This window comes from Cervus elaphus, chromosome 32 (genome assembly GCF_910594005.1).
Source record: "Cervus elaphus chromosome 32, mCerEla1.1, whole genome shotgun sequence".
NCBI lineage: Eukaryota > Metazoa > Chordata > Mammalia > Artiodactyla > Cervidae > Cervus > Cervus elaphus.
The window spans coordinates 15364879-15374100 of record NC_057846.1 but is presented as its reverse complement, the minus strand read 5'-3'; the positions used below and the strand labels follow the sequence as shown (position 1 = coordinate 15374100).

Genomic DNA, 9222 nt, shown 5'->3' with positions numbered 1-9222 from the left:
GGTGGATTTGTACTTTATAGCTAAGAAAATGAAAGGCAGAGAGAGACGACAAGAAGGTTACAGGACACAGGTTTCACAGGATGGAAAAAAAATCTGTTAATGAGGCCAAATGACTCCACAAACACCTCTGCTTAGCCTTCCTCCGGATGCCCTCCACACCCATCTCACAAAGCAAGGCAATCTCTCCCTCCTTTGTGTTTCTACACACAGAGATATACCCCCATGGAAGTTCTTCACTCAATTTAGTGAGTTTGATTTCGTTTGGTTTAATTTGGTTACACTGAAATTTCCTGAGATAACAAAACTGTCAGATGTGGATATGTTAATAATAAATTATCTAGAACATTCTGGGTTTTTATATGAATATAAATGTTTTGATAAAACTTTGATTATCCATAATTGTTAAGTTATCCTTTGTAACTGAAGAGCCTCAAAACTGAGATGATGAAGACTAGTTATATTCTAGGAGGACTGGAGATAAATGTCAAAGGTTGAAAAGAGAGGTTGGTTGCCACACAAATTTCTAGAATGGCATTTTGAAATAAATCCTTCATCTTTGTCTAGTTTATTTCATTCTCTCTTTTCCCTTACTAGTCTAATTCACTCAAAATAAAACAAGGATTCAATAAAGAAACAATTTTGTTAGTGAAGTCCATGTTAGATTTGAATAATATGAACAGATAGGTTCCTTTTAAGTTATATTTAATGAACACTTTATCGTTTTATTACATTTTTGAAAACTTAAAAGTTAAAAAAAGCTTTAAAATATGACATAGTTTGTCACAGAAGATACTGTGATATTTTAGATTTTATTTAGATATTTATTTAGATATTTTATTTTAAATAAATTATTTAAATTAATTAATAATAATAATTAATTAATAAATAATAAACAATTATTTAAATAAATTAAATAAATATTTTATATCTAAATATTTATTTAGATATTTATCTAAAATATTTAGATATTTTAGATATTTAAAATATCTTCATACAGAAGATATTTTAGATTCATCTGCTCAATAAAACCAGAATTGGCATATACCATGGGAAATTGTGTCAACTATAGAATAGGAGGTGATAAGCCTGAAGAAGTAAAACATCTGGGCTCAGCAAAGCAGACTCTGCCTCCTAATCCTATGTTATTATACCTTAACAAAATGTAAGTTAGCCATCACTGTTCCACTCAAGAAAAGACAAACCATGACACCTCGTGGCTAAAAGCCTCTTTCCATTTTTGACAGTTTTCAGTTTCACAAACAGCTAAGAAGTTGTAGCTTTTTTAGCAGACTACACAGCATTAGATAAAAGAATTGGAAAAATATAATAAATATATACTATTAATAAATATATGATAAATTGGAATATACAATAATCATTGAAAATACAGGTTTAGCTTGCATACTAATGGAAATGATTTTCAAATAAAACTCATTTAGATGGTTCTGGTTTCCCTTTTCTAAAAAACTAACACTTAATATGATGCAGAGTTGACTAAAGTTAAATAAAGACAATAAATTATAAATTGATATTTTAAATTTTAGTAATGCATAAAAATATAATTCATATAATACATATAAATATGTAAACTGACAGCCTCAGGTGTCTCATACATCTTCATGACTCAACTAATAGAAATCATCAGTAAAATGCCCATAACTGAAGTAGTCACCCTCCCCAATCATTTCTAAGCAATAGGTCTTTGGCTATAATTCAAAACAACAAAAGAAGAGGAGTAATTGTAATTGTTAACTCAACCCAAAATGTGTGCAATTGTGTCATAAACACATATGAGCTCATCAAATTTACTCAGAATACTAGAGAAATAGAAAGGCTAACATTTGCCCCAAGCCCTCATGAGTTCCTCAGTTGGAATTAAGCCACTTTTGTATCCAAAATCATTATTTAGGAGAAACACTAAAGATGATCATTTTCTTATAGGAAGAAGGAAAAGAATAGCAAGTTCCAAGAGAGGGAAGGATAAATTGGGAGATTAGGATTGACATATACATACAACAAATAGATAGAAGGGATTAGATCTGGTAGACAGAGTGCCTGAAGATCTATGGAGAGAGGTTCATAACATTGTACAGGAGTCAGTGACCAAAAACATCCAAAAGAAAAGGAAATACAAGAAGGCAAAATGGTTGTCTGAGGAGGTTTTACAAATAGCTGAGGAAAGAAGAGACTCAAAAAGCAAGGGAGAAAGCAAAGATATACCCAACTGAATGCAGAGTTCCAGGGAATAGCAGGGAGAGGTAAGAAGGACTTCTTAAATGAACAATGCAAAGAAGTAGAGAAAAGCAATAGAATGGGAAAGACTGGAGATCTCCTCAAGAAAACTGGAGAGATCAAGGAAACATTTCATGCAAGGATGGGCACAATAAAGGACAGAAATGGTAAGGACCTAATAGAAGCAAAAGAGATTAAGAAGAGGTAGCAAGAATATACAGAACTATACAAAAAAGGTCTTAATGACCTGGATAACCATGATGGTGTGCTCACTCACCTAGAGCCACACATTCTGGAGTGTGAAGTCAAGTGGGCCTTAGGAAGCATTACTACCAACAGAGCTTGTGGAGATGATGGAATTCCACCTGAGCTATTTAAAATCCTAAAAGATGGTGCTGTTAAAGTGCTGCACTCAATATGTCAGCAAATTTGGAAAACTCAGCAGTGGCCACAGGACTGAAAAAGGTCAGTTTTTATTCCAATCCCAAAGAAGGGCAATGTCAAACAATGTTCAAACTACCATACAATTACACTCATTTCCCATGCTAGTAAGATTATGCTCAAAATCCTTCAAGCTAGGCATCAACAGTATGTGAATTGAGAACTTCCAGATGTACAAGCTAGAGTTAGAAAAGGCAGAGAAACCAGAGATGAAATTGCCAATGTTTGTAAGATTATAGACAAAGCAAGGGAATTCCAGAAAAACATCTACTTCTGTTTCATTGACTATGCTTAAGCCTTTGACGCTGTGGATCAACAAACTGTGGGAAATTCTTAAAGAGATGGGAAGATCAGACAACCACCTGTCCCTGAGAAAAAAAACAACAGTTAGAACCCTACATGGAACAACTAACTGGTACAAAATTGGGAAAGGAGTAAGACAAGGCTGTAGATTTGAGAGAGCTAAGCCTTAGGAAGGTTGATAAGGAGTCCAGGGCCCTCAAGGAGGAAGGGGTCCAGAGCCCTCGAGGAGGAGAAAAGAGACAAATGTTTTTTTTCTATATTATTTTGTCTTAGTCACATAAGACATTTTTTCTTAAACTCTGAGTTGTTACAACAACAGTCTTTAAGACTAACTTTCTTTAAGCCTAGAGCTAATGATTACACAACAAAACAACTCATCTTGCTCAAGGATATGTTTTTCCTTAAGCTCTGTACTAATGATTATATAACAGCAAGGTATCGACATGAATCTTCTGACTAATCTTGTATATTGTGGGAGTGGACCTGGTAAACTATAGAAGGCCTTGATAAGACTAGGTGTGGGGCACTTCCTCTTCTGATGTCTATGCCAGAAACTTTCTCTGTCCTTTTTCACTTTAATAAAACTCTGCTACACAAAAGCTCTTGAGTGATCAAGCCTGGTCCCTGGTCCCAAAGCTAAATCTTCTTCAGAGATCACAAATTCGACACTGTTCAGTGTATAGCTATCATATTGTCATCCTGTTTATTTAACTTATATGGAGAACGCATTATGTGAAATGTTGGACTGGATGAATCACAGTCTGGAATCAAGACTGCTAGGAGAAATATCAACAGCTTCAGATATGTACATGATACTGCTCCAATGGCAGAAAGTGAAGAGAAACTGAAGAGCCTGTTGATAAGGCTGAAAGAGGAGAGTGAAAAAGCTGGTTTAAAACTCGACATTCAAAAACTAAGATGATGACATGCAGTCCCATCACTTCATGGCAAATAAAAGGGGGAAAAGTGGAAGCAGTGACAGACTTTATTTTCTTGGGCTCCAAAATCACTGCAGATGGTGACTGCAGCCATGAAATTAAAAGATACTTGGTCCTTGGAAGAAAAGTTATGATCAAGCTAGACAGCATATTAAAAAGCAGAGATATCACTCTGCCAACAAAGGTCCATCTAGTCAAGGCTATGGTTTTTCCAATAGTCACCACTGATGTGAAAGTTGGACCATAAAGAAGGCTGAGTGCCAAAGAATTAATGCTTTCGAACTGTTGTGTTGGAGAAGACTCTTGAGAGGCCCTTGGACTGAAAGAAGATTGAACCAGTCGATCCTAAAGGAAATTAACCCTGAATATTCTTTCAAAGGACTGTTGTTGAACTCCAATACTTTGGCCACCTGATGTGAAGAGCCAACTCACTGGAAAAGACCTTGATGCTGGGAAACAGTCAAGGCAAAGGGAGAAGTGGTGACAGAGAATGAGACGGTTAGATAACATCATCAACTAAATGGACATGAATTTGAGCAAATTCCAAAAGATAGTGAAGGACAGGAAAGTGTGGCATATTGCGGTCCATTGGGTCACAAAGAGTCAGACACAACTACTGATTGAAGAAAAACAATATACACACAACTACATATAAAATAAACAACCCATAAAGACTTACTGTATACCACAGGAAACTCTACTCAATATTCTATAAAACCTATAGATGAAAACAATCTTTAAAAAATCACTCTTTCAGTCAGAATTACCTCAGAAATCTCCTACTTTTCATCATTCATCAGAAACCTCCTTCTTTCTGTCAGAATTCCATCAGAAACCTCCTTCTATCTGTGACAATTCCTTCAGAATTAGCCTTCTTTCTGTCAGAATTCCATCAGAAACCTCCTTCTGTCTGTGAAAATTCCTTCAGAATCATCCTTCTTTCTTTCAGAATTATCTCAAAAACATACATCTTTCTATCAATATTCCCTCAGAAACTGCTTTCTCTTTCTCAAAATAGCCTCAGAAACATCCATCTTTCTGTCAGATTCTCCTCAGAAAACTTCTGTCAGAATTTCCTCAGAAATTTACTTTGTACTCTGAGGATTCTTCAGAAACATTCTTTTTTATGTCAGGATTTTCCCACAAATCACATTCTTTCTCTCAGAACTTTCTCAGAAACCTCATTCTTTCTGTTAAAATTGCACAGAAACCTCCTTCTTTTTCTCAGGAGGAGGAGGAGGTCATAAATACATCTTCCAAAGACCCTCATTTGTAGAGTGAGTGACACCATCAGTAAGGAGACACCAGCACATTAAATACATCATCCATCTGTCTCTGATAAAGGAAAATGAGACATGAATTCGGTGGTTTTCAGACCACAGTAAAGTATAAGTTGTGTTTGACCTGAGATGTCACACTCCATCATAGACCAAGGACACAAGGGCAGGGTCTCCAGAATGCAGTCCACTTTCCCTCCCTTCCCACACTACTTAAAAGCTGATCCTGGTTCATAGCCATTTCTAGTATCTGTGCAGGCTTAGGGTGTGACCCAGCCCCAATTTACACCTAGATTCTGAATACACCAGCCTTGGACTGGACTGATGGGGCTCCCAGCAGCCCTTGGGCTCTCCCAGGACTTTATGAAGAAGGCAAAACCTTAGAAGACACAGTGGGCACAGGTGAGCTCCCAGCTACATGCCCCAGGACTGCATCCAGGAGTGGGCAGGTCTTTCCCGTCTCAGACAGTCAGACCTGAGCCAGCCCTACATGACACCCAGAGCTCAGAGACGTCAGAACAGCCCTGTGCTCACATCAGGCTCTGAGTCTCCCTGAAGTTTGTAATTAACTCCTGGGGGGAATAGGTATGGTCTGCTTTGTAAGGGACCTTGGCATGAAGCTTAAGGAAATACATCATATTGTCATCACTGCAATATTACAGGAATTGCAGCTGCTGAATGCTTCTCCCTGTGGCTGCGGACCTGGAGCCTTTATAAAGTGAGCGAGCACACCGTCCTGTCCAGTCTCATCTGGGAAGCCAGCCAGCCATGAGGGTCTACTACCTTCTCTTTGCATTGCTCTTCTTGTTCTTGCTGCCTGTTCCAGGTAAGAAGCGCTGGGAAATGGGAGGGCTGAATGGATTGAGAATTTATCATTCAGTGTCAGCCCTCTCCATTCTTCTGGGGATTTTAGACCAAGTAGATTTATTGCCCAGGAACTAGACATCACCAATTTGTTTTTTTTTTTTTTCTGACAAGACCATTAAAAATCTGAAAGTAGTCATCTCCATCTCTTCCAATTAGTCAATCAGCTCACACACCACCCCTTCATGGAAGAATTGTTATACCTATTCATGAGACAGGAAGAAAGTGATGTAAAATTTTAATGCCAACAGGAAAAATGGGCTTGCTCTGAGGACAGAAGCACAGATTCCCTTTTTTTAGCTTAGTGGTTGGAGGTAGAGTCTTTTGGCCTCTTAAGGGCCCAAAGGACGGTTACAGCCCCTGCCTCCTAGGTGTCACTTTGTAGTGCTATGGTTAATAATTTAATGTTATTTAATAATTTATCTTAAAGTTATTTAACAACAAAATGTATTGAATAATAATATTACATAATATTAAATAGTAAAATGTTATTTAATAATAATATCTAGTAACAAAATTTTATTTAATAATAATAAAAATGTTGTTTAATAATTTAAAGTTACACCATTAGGTCATTGTTTTGATGAAGCATGTACCAGATGGTGACCTGATGTACTGTGTTCATTGCTTGTACCCAAACAACATGTGTACTTAGACATTACTTGTACTTAAATAACTTATGTACTTAAACATCATGAAGAATGGGAGCATCATGAAAACATCCACCAAGAAAGGGGAAAACCATCAACAGTACATAAAGATCAGGAAGAGTAGGGTTTGGGGAATACCGTTTTTCTCCTTTGATCTGGCCAATCAAGGGGCCAATCAGGTTTTTTTCCATTTCCCTAATGCGCAAACTCTTTGAACTCCTTTGAGAACAAAGAACTTCGTAAGTTATAAAATGGCACACACCCAGACTCACAGCGAGGTCCCCTCCATGCATGGATGCCCACTGCGACTCTGGTGCGCTGACCACGGCAACTGCCCAACTGCAGCGAGCCCGATGAAGGTGCTTTCCACTGGGTGGGTGAGATCATTTGCTAAGTGCTATTGATGAAAGTGAAAGAGAAAAAAGTTGGGTTAAAGCTTAACATTCAGAAAACTAAGATCATGGCATCTGGTCCCATCACCTCATGGGAAATAGATGGGGAGACAGTGGAAACAGTGTCAGACACTATTTTGGGGGGCTCCAAAATCACTGCAGATGGTGACTGCAGCCATGAAATTAAAAGACGCTTACTCCTTGGAAGGAAAGTTATGACCAACCTAGATAGCATATTAAAAAGCAGAGACATTACTTTGCCAACAAAGGTCCGTCTGGTCAAGGCTATGGTTTTTCCAGTGGTCATGCATGGATGTGAGAATTGGACTGTGAAGAAAGCTGAGCACTGAAAAATTGATGCTTTTGAACTGTGGTGTTGGAAAAGACTCTTGAGAGTCCCTTGGATTGCAAGGAGATCCAACCAGTCCATCCTAAAGGAGATCAGTCCTGGATATTCATTGGAAGGACTGATGTTAAAGCTGAAACTCCAATACTTTGGCCACCTCATGCAAAGAGTTGACTCATTGGAAAAGACCCTGATGCTGGGAAAGATTGAGGGCAGGAGGAGAAGGGGACAACAGAGGATGAGATGGCTGGATAGCATCACCGACTAGATGGGCGTGAGTTTGAGTAAACACCAGGAGTTGGTGATGGACAGGGAGCCCTGGCGTGCTGCGATTCATGGGGTCGCAAAGAGTCAGACACGATTGAGCGACTGAACAGGACTGAACTGAACTGATTGTAAATTCACTTCTTTCCTTTTGCTTTGATCCTTGATTTGTACTAGGCTCAAAACATAATAAATTGGTTTTTGTTACCAACCTGTGGACTACATATGGAATTCTTTAAAAGAATCACTGAAGCAAAGCAAAACACATTTGATGAAGTGGCTGCGATGGTCACACCACTTTTGAGGCTGAGCTGAGTTCACAGACACATTGTTAGTTGCTAGCCCCACCTTCTCCTTTACTCCTGATGGTATAGAAAATAAAAAAGAAATAAAAGAAAGGCAACAGATAACGTATTAGAGGGATTCCAAAAGCCTTGGACTTGTATTGCGGACTTCCTAAACCTTCCCGGGTGCTCCGTTTCTTTATTGCAGGCAATGGCTGAATCGTAAGCTGGTTAACAAAAGTATTATTGCAAAATAAGAAGCGGCCAGTGTACTCTGATTGACTGCCTTTCAAAGGAGGAACAGATAGGACACTGTTCCCTGAGTGGCCAAAAATGCTGCCGAAAGAAGAAATGAAAATTTCAGAAGCATGAGGAGAATGTTGCATAGTGTGAAAATGCCTCCTTGAAGACACCAGAAGCCAAATCAAAGATTTTTTTTTTTACAAAAACTTAGAAGTTTGATTATTATTATTACTTTTTAATATTTTGTTTATTGTGCTAGTTGTAAACTTAGAAAGTGTAAACTTAGAAAGTGTTAATGACTCACCTTTAATTCAAATAAAGTATAATCCCTAGAGGAAGCCACAAGAGGCTCTCAGATGATGTTCTAAGGATTGTCAGATTTTTTTCCTCTTTCACAACTTTCACCCCCCAATGACACTGGACCACTTGTTCTTTCTGAAACACTTCCTTTGCCTTCTGTCACCCATCTGAGCTGTGCAGTCTGTCCATCTGTCATAGCATCTCCCCAGCAAATCCATCTCTGAAACTTCAGGACTTCCCTGAGGGTCTTCCCAGGTCCTTCTGAGCACTTTCCAGCTCAGAGACAGGGGGACCCTGGCTCCTCCTCAACCTTGCCCTTAGCTTTCCTCTCACTCTTGCCTCTGTTCTGACTGACCTCAGGCCTGGATAAAATCTCTCCTCCAGCTATGTCTCCAAACCCATCTCTCAGGGGCACCTCAAATTTTCCCTCCTTCTTAAAAACCCAGCTGGTTTCCCCAACAAATATGATCTTTCTTTTTAAAAGGGTTCTGATCTAGGTACTCCATCTATGAGCCTTACTTGATTTTTGTATTCACTACATTTGTATATTTCCATTCTCCACATGTGGTTGCAGGATTTTGTAGGGCACTTCATCATTTCCTCACTTCTGGCCTAAGCATCTTGACACAAAAGCTGCTCTGCAAGTATTTAGTAAGTTGAAGAACATTCCAAGGCCTTGGAAGTATTG

At 38.5% G+C, this 9222-nt stretch overlaps 1 pseudogene; it reads left to right on the top strand.

Moving 5' to 3' along the window:
* The first annotated feature begins 5570 nt into the window (after positions 1 to 5570).
* Positions 5571 to 8346, top strand: LOC122687810 (annotated as a pseudogene).
* Positions 8347 to 9222: the final 876 nt, after the last annotated feature.